The sequence below is a fragment of the Mustelus asterias genome, chromosome 1 (genome assembly GCF_964213995.1).
Source record: "Mustelus asterias chromosome 1, sMusAst1.hap1.1, whole genome shotgun sequence".
Taxonomy (NCBI): domain Eukaryota; kingdom Metazoa; phylum Chordata; class Chondrichthyes; order Carcharhiniformes; family Triakidae; genus Mustelus; species Mustelus asterias.
The window spans coordinates 51,510,768-51,526,833 of NC_135801.1; the positions used below are offsets into that span (position 1 = coordinate 51,510,768).

A 16,066-nucleotide genomic window follows, 5' to 3' on the forward strand; every position below is an offset into this window, starting at 1 on the left:
TTGCATTGATAGTTTGCCCATCCCTCTTAAAGGATAAAATGTCCATAAAGGATGCAAAATAAGGGATGAAGTGTGCACTAAACCTATTGAAGAGATGAGCGTTGGAGGTCATATATGTGAGAAGTACAGAAGGAAACCATCACGGCCGATAGTAAGTCTACCCTTAGCGAGGGATTTCAATGAAATCATGGCTATGGATGTAAAAGTGTAGGATAAAGAAAAAAAAAAATCTCAATTTGCATTTCATAGATTTTGGCAACTAGGTTTAGCCACTCAATGATAATTCATAGTAAAGCGTCAAAGTTTTACAACACAGAAAGGGGCCGTTCAGCCCATCATGTCTGTGCCGACCAACCAGAACCTGGTCTGTAGCATTGTATGCTACGGCATTCTAAATGCTCATCTACATACTTCTTCAGTGTTGAAGGTTTTCCTGCCTCTACCACTCTTCCTTTCTATATCCCTCAATTTTGTGCACCTCAGTAAATCCTCCACCCCCTCCAGCCTTCTCTACTCTTAAGGAAAACAACTCCAGCCCAGGCAGAACCCTGGTGAATCTCCTCTGCACCCTTTCTAGTGTGATTGCATCCTTCCTATAGTGTACAGTAGAGAACTGCATGCAGTACTCTAGCTGTGGCCTATCAAGCACTTTATATACCTCCATCGTAACCTCTCTGCTCTTATATTCTATGTCTCAGTGAATAAAGGCAAGTATCCCATATGTAGTGGTGTTGAGAATGACACTAAACAGGAAATTGGAGATGCATGCAATAAAGTACTTGTAACTAACCCTTTGGGGCGGCACAGTGGTTAGCACTGCTGCCTCATGGCGCCACGGACCTGGGTTCAATTCCTGGCTTGGGTCACTGTCTGTGGGGAGTTTGCATGTTCTCCACATGTCTGCGTGGGTTTCCTCCGGTTTCCTTCCATAGTCCAAAGATGTGTAGGTTAGGTGGATTGGCCATGCTAAATTGCTCTTTAGTGTCAGGGGGACTAGCTAGGGTAAATGCATAGGGTTATGGGGATAGGGCCTGGGTGGGATTGTGGTCAGTGCAGACCCGATGGGCCAAATGGCCTCCTGCACTGTAGAATTCTATGAAAGGAACATCCGTAATTATGGGTGATATGCATATAGATCGGCGAATCAAATTAGTTACAATACCATACTGGAGGAATTCTTGGGGTGTATACGGGATTTCTAGACCAACACGTTGAGGAACCAACTAGAGAGCAAACAGTTCTCTACTGGGTAATGTGCAATGAAGAAGGAATAATTGGGAATCTAACTATACAAGAGCCCTTGGGAATGAGCGACCATAACATGATAGAAATTTTCATCAAGATGGAGAGTGACGTAATTGATTCTGAGACTAGGATCCTGAATCCTAATAAAGAAAACTACGATGATCTGAGGCGTGAGTTGGCTATGATAGATTGGGAAACATTACTTAATGGGGTGACTGGATAGGCAATGGCAAACATTCAAGGAGTACATGGGTAAACTGTAACAATTGTTTATTCTTGTCTGCCGTAAAAGTAAAACTAGAAAGATGGCCAAACCATGGCTTACAAGGGAAATTAGAGATAGTATTAGATCCAAGGGAGGGCATACAAATTGGCCAAGAGAAACAACAGATCTGAGGGTTGGTAGCAGTTTAGAATTCAGCAAAGGAGGACCAAGGGACTGATTAAGAAGAGGAAAATAAGAGTATGAGAGTAAGTTTGCAGGGAACATAAAAACTGACTGTAAAAGTTTCCATAGGTATGTGAGGAGAAAAAGATTGGTGAAGGCAAATGTTGGTCACTTACGGTCTGAAACAGGGGAATTTATAATGGGGAACAAAGAAATGGCTGACCAACTGAATTCATACTTCTTCACAAAGGAGGAGAAAATAAGATGCCAGAAATGTTGGGGAACACAGGGTTTAGTGAGAGGGATGAATTGAAGGAGATCAGTATTAACAGAGAAAAGATGCTGGGGAAACTGATGGGATTGAAGGCTGACCAATCCCCAGACTACTTGAGGAAGTGGCCTGAAATAGTGGATGTATTAGTGGTCATCTTCCAAGATTCAATAGACCTTGGAATAGTTCCTACAGATCGGAATGTAGCTAATGTTACCCCCCCTATTCAAAAAGGGGGGTAGAGAGAAAACAGGGAATTATAGACCAATAAGCCTAGCATCAGTAGTGAGGAGAATTCTAGAATCCATTATCAAAGATTTTACAGCAAAACACTTGTAAATAGGTGGCAGGATTGGACAGAGTCAGCATGGATTTGCGAAATCGTGTTTGACAAATCTCTTGGAATTCTTCGAGGATGTAACTAGTAGAGTTGATGAGGGGAGCCAGTGGATGTGGTTTATTTGGACTTTCAGAAGGCTTTTGGCAAAGTCGCACTTTGGAGATTAGCATGTAAAACTGGTTGACAAATTTGATTTGTCTATCACATTTATTGGGATACGGTGAAAAGTATTGTTTCTTGCAAGCTATACAGACAGCACCCTGTTCATAGAGTAAGTAAGGGAGAAGGAAAGGAGAAATTGCAGAATATAGTGTTACAATCATAAGGTGTAGAGAAAGATCAACTTAATATATGGCAGATCCATTCAAAAGTCTGATGGCAGCAGGGAAGAAGCTGTTCTTGAGTTGGTTGGTACGTGATCTCAGACTTTTGTATCTTTTTCCTGACGGAAGAAGTTGGAAGAGAATATGCCTGGGGTGTGTGGGGCCTTTGATTATGCTGGTTGCTTTTCTGAGGCAGTGGGAAGTGTAGACAGAATCAATGGATGGGTGGTTGGTTTGCATGATGGATCTGGCTATGTTCACAACCCTTTGTAGCTTCTTGCAATCTTGGTCCGAGCAGGAGCCATACCAAGCTGTGATACAACTGGAAAGAATGCTTTCTATGATCTGTGAAAATTGGTGAGAGTTGTAGCGGACATGCAGAATCTCCTTAGCCTCCTGAGGAAATAGAGGCATTAGTGGGCTTTCTTAAATATAGCATCAGCGTGGAGGGACCAGGACAGGTTGTTGGTGATCTGGACACCTAGAAGTGTGAAGCGCTCATCCCCGTTGATGAAGACAGGGGCATGTCGTCCACCAAGTTTACTGAAGTCGATGACTATCTCCTTTTTACTGACATTAAGGGAGAGATTATTGTCGTCACACCATTTCACCAGATTCTCTATCTCTTTCCTGTACTCCGTCTAGTCATTGTTTGAGATCCGACCCACTACAGTGGTGTCATCAGCAAACTTGAAAATGGAGTTGGAGCAGAATTTGGCCACACAGTCGTAAGTGCATAAGGAGGATAGTAAGGGGCTGAGGACACAGCCTTGCGGGGTACCGGTGTTGAGGATAATCGTGGAGGAGATGTTGCCTATCCTTACTGATTACAGTCTGTGGGTTAGGAAGTCTCAGATCTTGTCATAGAGGCAGGAGCCAAGCCCCAGGCTCCGGACTTTGGAGATCAGTTTTGTAGGAATAATGGTGTTGGAAGGCTGAGCTGTAATCACTAAATAGGAGTCTGAAATAATCCATGTGTTCCAAGGTTGACTGTAGGGCCAGGGAAATGGCATCTGCTGTGGATCTGTTGCAGCTATAAGCGAACTGTAGTGGATCCAGACAATCTGCGACAAAGAGTAGGAATAAACGAGTCTTTTTCCAATAGGCAGGCAGTGACTAGTGGGATACTGCAGGGATTCTGCTGGGGCTACAGCTATTCGTCATATATATATTAATATATGATTTAGATGAGGGAGGGAACTTCTCTCCAAATTTGCAGATGCGACAAAGGTGAGTGGGAGGGTGAACAGTGAGGAGGATGCAGAGATCCTTCAGTGTGATTTGGACAAGTTGAGTGAGTGGGCAAATGAATGGCAGATGCAGTATAATTTGGATAGATGTGAGGCTATCCACTTCTGTAGTAAAAACGGAAAGGCAGACTACTATCTCGCCATGAATTAGGAGAAGGGAATGTCCAACGAGACCTCGGTGTCCTTGTACTCCAGTTACTGAAAGTACACATGTAGGTGCAGCAGGCAGTAAAAATGTCAAATGGTATGTTGACCTTCACAACAAGAGGATTCGAGTACAGGAGCAGGGATGTCTTGATGCAATTATAAGGGCCTTGGTGAGGCCACTCCTGGAATATTGTATGCAGTTTTGGTCTCCTTATCTGAGGAAGGATGTCCTTACTCTTGAGAGAGTGCAGAGAAGATTTACCAAACTGATTCCTGGGCTGGCAGGACTGACATATGAGGAGAGGTTGAGTCGGTTAGCATTGCATTCGCTGGAGTTCAGAATGAGAGGGGATCTCATAGAAACCTACAGATTCTAACAAAACTAAACACGGTAGACGCAAGAAGGATGTTCCCAATGGTGAGTGTGTTCGCAACCAGGGGTCATAGTCTGAGGATACAGGATAAACTATTTAGGACAGAGGTGAGGAGAAATTTCTTCACCCAGAGAGTGGTCAGCCTGTAGAATTCGCTACCACAGAAAGTAGTTGATGCCAAAACATTGTATGTTTGAAAGAAACAGTTAGATATAGCATTTGAGATGAAGAGAATCAAAGGATATGGGGGGGAAAGGCGGATTCAGGCTATTGACTTGGATGATCAGCCATGATCATGATTGATGAATGGCAGAGCTGGCTCGAAGGGCCGAATGGCCTCCTGCTCCTATTTTCTCTTTCTAAATGCCTTCTTAATTACCTTATCTACCTGTCCTGCTGCCTTCAGGGATCTTTTCACATGCACCCCAAGCTCCCTCTGTACTTGCTAGCGTCCTATGGTTCATTGAACATTGAGAAGGAAATAATTGTTGATAAAGTAATGGAAAAGTGGATAGGGACCAGATGGGACCACTTACAAAATTCCTCACTGAAAATAGGGCGGGGAGTTGGTTAATAATGAATTTAGGAATGTGTGTGAAAATAAGAATATGACAGCAAAAAGCTCTTTTAGCAACTGGATGTGTGAAAGGAATCATGGTGATAGATGAGATGCTCTGTAAAAGCTTGACTGATCAACCAAGTTGTAAATTAACATCTACTCTAGCATGGGCTTCATATCAGAAAGTTTTTGGTAGGAATCCAAAAATTCCTTCAATGAGTGATCATCCCCCAGCTTGGTAGAGAACTACAATTTCATTTTTTCGAAGCATTTGAATGCAGTGCAGACAAGCAGAAGAGCATTCATTAAAGTTGAGGTTTTAGAAAGAATTTGAGCCTTAAGATGCAATGTACGGCCATCAGACTATTTTCTATCAGGGGCACATGGTGTTCTGTAAAAGAAGAGTGGAAAGGTCTGGGAAGGGTTGTTGGAAAAAATGGTAAAACAGTCATTTTACAATATGGAAACCAGCCTATTCGGTTACATTCATCAAAGTTAGTTGGCACGGATTACAAGCTACGGATCCAGAAGGGGTTAAAGAAAGTGATGAACCATATATTTCTCATACCCATATGTTGCATAATTGTGAGGACCAGATTGCTTCAAACGACAGGATGTCTGAAGATGAATGGAGTAATTCCAGCGAACAAGATGAGGCCATTTTTCCTAGATGACAACTGCCAAAAGAGTTCGGTCAATGGAGGGATTCAACAATTGTAGGTAGAGCAGAGAAGGCTACCAGAAAATACAAAAACTGGTTAAATGTCAGATGTAAGGGGGAAGAGGTTAGGCCCATGGATTAAGAACATGAAATTTAGAAATGGAAAGTAAGAAAACGAAGTGCAAGTTTGGATAGTGCGCCTGGGAATGAACATGCCCCTAAGAAGAGGTCACGAACTGTTGAAAAAAATATTTTAATATTTCAATAGTAGTCCAGAACGAGATAGGCAGGATAGAGGACATAGTTTAACACGATTCAAGGAATATGATATAGACCAGGAATGCCACAAGGAGCAGAAACCATGAGATCGAGAAGTCTTAAAGGTTAAGAACAAACTAGAAGATAAGTTAATAAAAGATGCCAAACAGCAAGAGTAATACAGCTGGAGAGAATTTAGGGTGTACACAGCAATGCCCTACCGCAAGATGGATATGTATGGAAAAGGTGCTTCCTGAGGGGACATATAAAGGCAGAATAGTGACACTAGGTTTTGAACAAAAATTGTGTGATGAAGATAGATTCATCCACAGCAGGAAAGGTAATTTTGAAGACCATCTTGTCTCTGCTAACAACAAATTCTTGGGAATACAAATCAATTGATATTAAAGCTGCTTTTTTTTTGAACAGGAAGACCAGCTTCAAAGAGAAGTTGTTTAAAAAAGCTTCAAAGAGAAGTTGTTTAAAAAAGGTTCCAAAAGAAATCCAGGAAATTATAGGCCAGTAAGTTGGACGTCGGTGGTGGGCAAGTTATTGGAAGGTGTGATGAGGAATAGGATCTACAAATATTTGGATAGACAGGGACTTATTAGGGAGAGTCAACATGGCTTTGTGCGTGGTAGGTCATGTTTGACCAATCTATTAGAGTTTTTCGAGGAGGTTACCAGGAAAGTGGATGAAGGGAAGGCGGTGGATGTTGTCTACCTGGATTTCAGCAAGGCCTTTGACAAGGTCCCTCATGGGAGGTTAGTTAGGAAGGTTCAGTCGCTAGGTATACATGGGGAGGTAGTAAATTGGATTAAACACTGGCTCAATGGAAGAAGCCAGAGAGTGGTTGTGGAGGATTGCTTCTCTGAGTGGAGGTCTGTGACTAGTGGTGTGCCGCAGGGATCGGTGTTGGGTCCATTGTTATTTGTCATCTATATCAATGATCTGGATGATAATGTGGTAAATTGGATCAGCAAGTTTGCTGATGATACAAAGATTGGAGGTGTAGTGGACAGTGAGGAAGGTTTTCAAAGCTTGCAGAGGGATTTGGACCAACTAGAAAAATGGGCTGAAAAATGGCAAATGGAATTTAACACAGACAAGTGTGAGATATTGCACTTTGGAAGGACAAACCAAAGAAGAACGTACAGGGTAAATGGTAGGACTCTAAAGAGTGCAGTTGAACAGAGGGATCTGGGAATACAGGTACAGAATTCCCTAAAAGTGACGTCACAGGTGGATAGGGTCGTAAAGAGTGCCTTTGGTACATTGGCCTTTATAAACCGGAGTATCGAGTATAAAAGTTGGAGTGTTATGGTAAGGTTATATAATAAGAAGTCTCACAACGCCAGGTTAAAGTCCAACAGGTTTATTTGGTAGCAAATACCATAAGCTTTCGGAGCACTGCTCCTTCGTCAGATGGAGTGGAAATGTGCTCTCAAACAGTGCACAGACGCAGAAATCAAGTTACAGAATACTAATTAGAATGCGAATCTCGACAGCCAGCCAGGTCTTAAAGGTACAGACAATGTGGGTGGAGGGAGCATTCAACACAGATTAAAGAGATGTGTATGGTCTCCAGACAGAACAGCTAGTGAGATTCTGCAAGACCAGGGGGAAAGCTGTGGGGGTTACTGATAATGTGACATAAATCCAACATCCCGGTTTAGGCCGTCCTCATGTGTGTGGAACTTGGCTATCAGTTTCTGCTCAGTGAAAAAATGGTTCACGACACACGACAGCGCAGAGTCGCTGAGCAGAAACTGATAGCCAAGTTCCGCACACATGAGGACGGCCTAAACCGGGATGTTGGATTTATGTCACATTATCAGTAACCCCCACAGCTTTCCCCCTGGTCTTGCAGAATCTCACTAGCTGTTCTGTCTGGAGACAACACACATCTCTTTAACCTGTGTCGAATGCTCCCTCCACCCACATTGTCTGTACCTTTAAGACCTGGCTGGCTGTCGAGATTCGCATTCTAATTAGTATTCTGTAACTTGATTTCTGCGTCTGTGCACTGTTTGAGAGCACATTTCCACTCCATCTGACGAAGGAGCAGTGCTCCGAAAGCTTGTGGTATTTGCTACCAAATAAACCTGTTGGACTTTAACCTGGTGTTGTGAGACTTCTTACTGTGTTCACCCCAGTCCAATGCCGGCATCACCACATCAAGGTTATATAAGGCATTGGTGAGGCCGAATTTGGAGTATTGTGTACAGTTTTGGTCACCTAGTTACAGGAAGAATGTAAATAAGGTTGAAAGAGTGCAGAGAAAGTTCACAAGGATGTTGCCGGGACTTGAGAAGCTGAGTTACAGAGAGAGATTGAATAGGTTGGGACTTTATTCCCTGGAGCGTAGAAGATTGAGGGGAGATTTGATAGAGGTGTATAAGATTTTGATGGGTATAGATAGAGTGAATGCAAGCAGGCTTTTTCCGCTGAGGCTAGGGGAGAAAAAAACCAGAGGGCATGGGTTAAGGGTGAAAGGAAAAAAGTTTAAAGGGATTATTAGGTGGGGCTTCTTCACGCAGAGAGTGGTGGGAGTGTGGAATGAGCTGCCGGATAAAGTGGTAAATAACATTTAAGAAAAACTTGGACGGGTTCATGGATGAGAGGGGTGTGGAGGGATGGTCCAAGTGCTGGTCAGTGGGACTAGGCAAAAAATGGTTCGGCACAGACAAGAAGGGCCAAAAGGCCCGTTTCTGAGCTGTAATTTTCTATGGTTCTAAGTATTTCTCTGATCTCAAAAGGAGGCGCCAAATGCAAAAGGGACACTCTGGAAGTTAAATAAATGTATTTATAGTCTAAATGGCCCTTCAGGGTTTGGTATTTCTCAATGAAGTCTGTGTTACTAAAACTGGGCTGTCTGCAGTTGAAAGCAGACCCTGCAATGTTTTATTGGCATCACGTGGGTGGAAAATTTCCAGGCATCTTGATAATGCATGTCGACATTTTGTCGGGTGGGAGCAGTGAATTTGGAAAACTTGTCATTAATGGCTTAGATGTGGAGATGCCGGCGTTGGACTGGGGTAAGCACAGTAAGAAGTCCCACAACACCAGGTTAAAGTCCAACAGGTTTATATGGTAGCAAAAGCCACTAGCTTTCGGAGCGCTCGCTGCTCCTTCGTCAGGTGAGTGGGAGTTCTGTTCACAAACAGGGCATATAAAGACACAAACTCAATTTACAAAATAATGGTTGGAATGCGAGTCTTTACAGGTACAGGTGTCTGTACCTTTAAGACTTGATTACCTGTAAAGACTCGCATTCCAACCATAATTTTGTAAATTGAGTTGTGTCTTTATATGCCCTGTTTGTGAACAGAACTCCCACTTACTTGACGAAGGAGCAGCGCTCCGAAAGCTAGTGGCTTTTGCGACCAAGTAAACCTGTTGGACTTTAACCTGGTGTTGTGAGACTTATTAATGGCTTAGGACAGGGTTCAAGATTGGAGTAAGGGTTCAGAAGCTTTTAAATACATTTGGATTGCAAATCAGGCACAGTGGATCAAATGTCACCTTCCATCAACAATCCTATTTACAGAATGTTAATCCCATTGCAGTTAGTTGTGGGACCTCATAAAGATACATTGGCTTCCAAAACTTAAATGGAGGAATTGAGAAGTCTAATTTGGCAACCGAACTGGGTGAGCAAACAAACAAGGCTAGATGTCAATTTTCATGTTTTAGAATTGAGTGCTATAGTGAACAATCCAATGGTTGAAGATGTTACTTGGGCAAACAAAACATTGAAAAAAATTGCAATTCCCATCTTTGGGTGATTGGCTGATGCTAGGAATGTGAACCCATTTGACTTTAGTGACCCTTCTTATGCGAACCTCTATAATAGGTTTTCAAGCGCAGGAGACTTTATAGTATTTCTTATGGGGGAAGAGGTATGTTATTGTCCTTTGGCGGGGACGCAAAAAGATATGGAGAGAAGTATAGTAATTCAGCAGCAGAAGCTCTCGCCCTGGCATTCTTCTTGCCAAAAGTACTGGAAGAAAATCAAAACAGAAAAGAGGATTCAGGAACACTACCTATTGAATGTTACATAGACAATAGGTCACTTTGGGATAATGTGCATTCTACAAGTGCAATATTGAAATAAAATTATGAATTGATATTTTAAGTTTAAGGCGAATGCTAGAGAATAAGGAAATCTCCAAACTAAAATGGTGCCAGTCATCAATTATCTGACTTCTGCAAAAAGAGTGCAAGCTCTAAGATATCATTGGGGATTCTCTAAGAGGGACATCTGTTGATACGAGACGCTATAATAAACATTTTATTTGGATATCTTTATATGTGCTTTCATTGTTTTAAGAAGGGATGATAGTATGAAATATAACTTTGTTTTTTTGTTGATTTGTATTATGTAGAATGAAAAAAGGACCATTTTTATTTCTTCCACTCCTTTCATTTTTAATAAAGGGAAATCTTTTAGGATAGGACATACTTAATTGTCGACAAGTGATTATGTTGTAATTAGAGGTTAATAGTTTAAGCACATCGCTGGGTGCACATAAAGTGGTGATGATTTGGGGAGACTTATGAGATTTGGAATAAAGCTCTGGAAGAAGCAAAGACTCGGTTTTCTTTTTTGCCAACTAGCCATTGGAGTTTTACAGCAAGTACCTTGTGCTAGTACAGCAAATACTACATTGCATGGACTAATTGGACCAAATAGTTTGTTTCTGTGCCATATATCTTGTGGAATGCTATTCTGGGTGAGATTCATTAATTTAGCATTTTCTGTAGGAATCAAACCTTGAACCTTTTTAAACAGTGATGTTTCAACTATGCAATGGCTGAATCAGCAGACGCTTTTATCAGCAAGCTCTTTTCTTTCTTAAAAATAGTCACAGTCTAGATCAGGGACTGGTCCCATAGTTACTTAGTAGATTTAGGACTTTTCGTTCTTTGCGTCTGTGGATAGATAAGTAAGTATTCCTGTGGCTTATTGTAGCAACTGAACTGCAACCCTGGCTGAAATGAGTGAATTTATCTCTGCGAGGCAATTGAACTATGGTATTCCTTATCATTATTGCAGTGCCCTTTTTCAGTTGAGATACTTGGCAAAATCCTGCTGAGCCATTGACCTATATAATTGCTCAGCCCTGATAACTTCCAAGGAAAGGACTGATAGAAATATATTATGGACAGAGATTTATTGTCTTAAATACTTCATTTATTTGCCCAATAACTTGAGCTAGGATTTCTTCAATAACAGCTGAGTATCTGCTTTCCATGTTGTATTGCCCTGTGTTATGGACGGGGGAGATTGACTTAAACAGTACTAGTTTCTCTTCTTACCACCCATCTGTAAGCAGAAAGGTATTTTTGTCCTTCTTTATAAATGGTGACATATTTCCCCAACCTCTTGATTTTTGTGTGATCCAAATTTCTAGTATGACCCCACAGCAAACTTGTTAGATTAACTCAAAGGGTTTGTTTATTTGCACCCACTCCAAACGTGGGAAGGAGGGTTCGCAACATAACCTCCAAACTCAGACAATAAAGACAGGGATAGGGAAAATAAGTTTTAACAGTACAGTGAGCACAGAAATAAATATTGGTTCAAGTGAGCTCTAGAGACCAGAATCAAAGTCCAGTGAGGTACTCCATCACAGAAGTTGGCACGCTGAAATCTGATGGAGTAGAATTAATTTTTCCCGTGGTGGTGGTTTTACAAGATGAGATGGCAGGCAAAGATGAGTCAGTCTTGTAGGTGATGGCACAGAGCTTCCAACAGAAGCAGTGTAGATGGGGCCAGGTGCTCAATCTGGGCAGAGGTCTTTCCTGTGCCTGCTCTTTGGGATATTGAAGAGCAGACTGTGCTATTGAGCTCAGCAAAGCAATAATATTTGCTCAACAAGCCCAGAGGCCTATGTCACATGACCACCAGGTCTTCAACAAAAGAAGTGTATCCATCGTCTGGAATTGGGCTGAGGCTCAAAGACTTGCTAAATGTCCTAACCATTGAGGTGAAAGGAATGCTTATCTTAGAGAACGCTCTGTCTCCTGCTGGTAATCATGATGTGGAGATGCCAGCGTTGGACTGGGGTAAATACAGTAAGAGTTTTAACAACACCAGGTTAAAGTCCAACAGGTTTATTTGGTAGCAAATGCCATTAGCTTTCGGAGCGCTGCTCCTTCGCCAGATGGAGTGGATATCTGCTCTCAAACAGGGCATACAGAGACACAAAATGGTTTGATTTTCTGTCTCTGTATGCCCTGTTTGAGAGCAGATATCCACTTCATCTGGCGAAGGAGCAGCGCTCCGAAAGCTAATGGCATTTGCTACCAAATAAACCTGTTGGACTTTAATTTGGTACAAATGAATGCCTGGCTAAAGGACTGGTCCAGGAAGGAGGGCTTCATTTTCATAGATCAATGGGAAGTTTTCAGGAGAGGATGGCACCTGTACAAGAGGGAGGGGTCACAACTAAGTTGGAAGGGCACAGATATCCTGGCTGGGAGCTTTGCTAGTGCAGTTCGGGGGGGTTTAAACTAGTATGGCAGGGGGGTGGGGATCAAACTATTAGGTCTATAAGAGTGGAGGCTGGGGACGAGCTTGGGGCTGGGACAAGGCTGGCAAAGAAGAAGAGCACTCTGGGGGAGGACGACCTCACTGAGCCTGGAGGTCTGGAGTGCTTATACTTCAATGCAAGGAGCGTAGCAGGTAAGACAGACGAACTTGGGGCCTTAATGCGCACGAGGAATTTGGATGTGGTTGCGGTGACAGAGACTTGGTTGAAAGAGGGACAGGACTGGCAGCTGAATATTCCGGGGTACAAGTGTTTTAGGCGAGACAGAGGAGGGGCCAAAAGAGGTGGGGGAGCATATTACAGCGGTGCAGAGGGAGGACAATTCAGAGGGGTCGTGTAACGAGTCACTCTGGGTGGAGCTTAGAAACAGGAAAGGCGCAGTCACTATGTTGGGGGTGTACTACAGGCCCCCCAACAGCCCAAGGGAAGTGGAAGAATGGATATGTCAGGAGATACTGGATAGGTGCAGGAAATATAGGGTTGTTGTAGTGGGAGACTTCAATTTCCCTGGTATAGACTGGAAATCGCTGAGGGCAGGGACTCTGGATGGGGAGGAATTTGTAAAATGTGTACAGGAGGGTTCGTTGGAACAATATGTAGACAGCCCGACTAGAGAGGGGGCTATACTGGACCTGGTACTGGGGAATGAGCCCGGTCAGGTCTTCAAAGTTTTGGTAGGGGAACATGTGGCAAATAGTGACCACAATTCTGTTAGCTTTAGGATAGTGATGGAAAAGGATGTGTGGTGTCCCAAGGGTAAGGTGTTGGATTGGGGGAAGGCTAACTTTAGTGGGATCAGGCAGAAATTGGCAGCTCTTGATTGGGAGAGGCTGTTTGAGGGTAAATCCACATCTGGTATGTGGCAGTCTTTTAAGGAACGGCTGTTAGGGCTACAGGACAAGCATGTGCCTGTAAAAAAGAAGGATAGGAAGGGTAGGATTCGAGAACCGTGGATAACCAGGGAAATTGAGGGACTGGTCAAAAAGAAAAGGGAGGCGTATGTTAGGTCCAGGCAGCTAAAAACGGAGGGAGCTCTGGAGGAGTACAAAGAAAGTAGGAAAGTACTCAAACGGGGAATTAGAAGAGCAAAAAGGGGTCACGAAATGTTCTTGGCAGACAGGATTAAGGAGAATCCCAAGGCATTTTATTCATACGTTAGGAACAAAAGGGTTGTTAGGGAAAAAATCGGACCTCTCAGGGACAATAGTGGGGACTTATGCTTGGAGCCCAAAGAAGTAGGGGAGATCCTAAATGAATACTTTGCGTCGGTATTCACAAAGGAGAGGGATGTGTTGACTGGGAGTGTCTCTGAGAGGAGTGTTGAACCGTTGGAGAAAATCTCCATTACAAAGGAGGAAGTGTTAGGTTTGTTAGAGAATATAAAGACTGACAAATCCCCAGGGCCTGATGGAATCTATCCAAGGCTGCTCAGGGAGACGAGAGGTGAAATCGTTGGGCCTCTGACGCAAATCTTTGCCTCGTCACTGGACGCAGGTGAGGTCCCAGAGGATTGGAGGATAGCCAATGTGGTCCCGTTATTTAAGAAGGGTAGGAAGGATAACCCGGGTAATTATAGGCCGGTGAGCTTGACGTCCATGGTGGGGAAGTTGTTGGAGAAGATTCTTAGAGATAGGATGTATGCGCATTTAGAAAGGAATAAACTCATTAACGATAGTCAGCATGGTTTTGTGAGAGGGAGGTCATGCCTCACTAACCTGGTGGTGTTTTTTGAAGAAGTGACCAAAATGGTTGACGAAGGAAGGGCCGTGGATGTTGTCTATATGGACTTTAGTAAAGCGTTTGACAAAGTCCCTCATGGTAGGCTAGTGAAAAAGGTTGGATCTCATGGGATAAAGGGGGAGGTGGCTCGATGGGTGGGGAACTGGCTTGGTCATAGAAGACAGAGGGTGGTAGTGGAAGGGTCTTTTTCCGGCTGGAGGCCTGTGACTAGTGGTGTACCGCAGGGCTCTGTATTGGGACCTCTGCTTTTTGTGATTTATATAAATGATCTGGAAGAAGGAGTAACTGGGGTGATCAGTAAGTTTGCGGACGACACAAAACTGGCAGGACTTGCAGATAGTGAGGAACATTGTCAGAGGCTACAGAAGGATATAGATAGGCTGGAAATTTGGGCAAAGAAATGGCAGATGGAGTTCAATCCTGATAAATGCGAAGTGATGCATTTTGGTGGGAATAATGTAGGGAGGAGCTACACGATAAATGGAAGAACCATAAAGGGTGTAGAGACGCAGAGGGACCTGGGTGTGCAAGTCCACAGATCTTTGAAGGTGACGTCACAGGTGGAGAAGGTGGTGAAGAAGGCATATGGCATGCTTGCCTTTATAGGACGGGGCATAGAGTATAAAAGTTGGGGTCTGATGTTGCAGATGTACAGAACGTTGGTTCGGCCGCATTTGGAATACTGCGTCCAGTTCTGGTCGCCACACTACCAGAAGGACGTGGAGGCTTTGGAGAGAGTACAGAGGAGGTTTACCAGGATGTTGCCTGGTATGGAAGGGCTTGGTTATGAGGAGAGATTGGGGAAACTGGGGTTGTTCTCCTTGGAAAGACGGAGGATGAGGGGAGACTTAATAGAGGTGTATAAAATTATGAAAGGCATAGATAGGGTGAACGGTGGGAAGCTTTTCCCCGGGTCGGTGGTGACGTTCACGAGGGGTCATAGGTTCAAGGTGAAGGGGGGGGGAGGTTTAACACAGATATCAGAAGGACATATTTTACACAGAGGGTCGTGGGGGCCTGGAATGGGTTGCCGGGCAAGGTGGTGGAGGCGGACACACTGGGAACGTCTAAGACTTATCTAGACAGCTATATGAACGGAGTGGGAATGGAGGGATACAAAAGAGTGGTTTAGTTTGGACCAGGGAGCGGCGCGGGCTAATTGTTCTTTGTTTCTCGTTTCAAGGCTTCATTCTATGATCATCTTGCTGGTGCCAGTACAGAGCGAGACTGCGGATAGTTGGGAACCTGTCTCGGGGGCAGGGAATTCATATGGTGTTCGTGGAAGTGGAAATGAATAGGGTTGGGAAGCATTTTCCGATCAGGGCCAGTGTGATCTCCTGGACTCGTTTCGATCGCCTCAGGGGGTCGGAGAGGAATTTCCCAGATTTTTTTTTCCCCCATATTGGCCCTGGGGTTTTCACTCTGGGTTTTCGCCTCTCCCTGGAGATCACATGGTCTGGAATGGGGGGGTAGGGGTGAGTTAATAGGTTGTGATGAACAAAGCATCATAGCTGTGAGGGACAGCTCGGTGGATAGGATATTAGTATGTAGATAGGCTGGAAAATTGGGCGGGGATTCAGGATTCAATCCTGGACCGGGGAGCGGCGCGGGCTTGGAGGGCCGAAGGGCCTGTTCCTGTGCTGTATTGTTCTTTGTTCTTTGTTAACCTGGTGTTGTTAAAACTCTTCCTGCTGGTAAGCCGGAGTTATCAAAAGCAAATAGCCATTGTATTGTATCCCTTTGAAGTTCGGCTGTACAATTCCCAGATTGTCATTCGTCTCTTCTCGGAAATAATGAGGTGCGAGTTCTCCTGAAACTGTAAAGTGGCTTCTTGTGTTCAGGGGTCACAGACCAACATAGGTTTAACCATTTTAAGGATCCTGCTCGTTGTAGGTCTAGTTTTAAAATTTACAGAGAGCAATGATATATATTATATTAAAGAAATGTACATTA

The 16,066-nt window shown here is 43.6% G+C and overlaps 1 protein-coding gene across 5 annotated transcripts in view; it reads left to right on the forward strand.

Moving 5' to 3' along the window:
* Window positions 1–16,066, forward strand: part of znf827 (zinc finger protein 827) — a 198,923-nt gene that overhangs the window by 60,419 nt on the left and 122,438 nt on the right. The gene's annotated exons all lie outside the window — the stretch shown is intronic.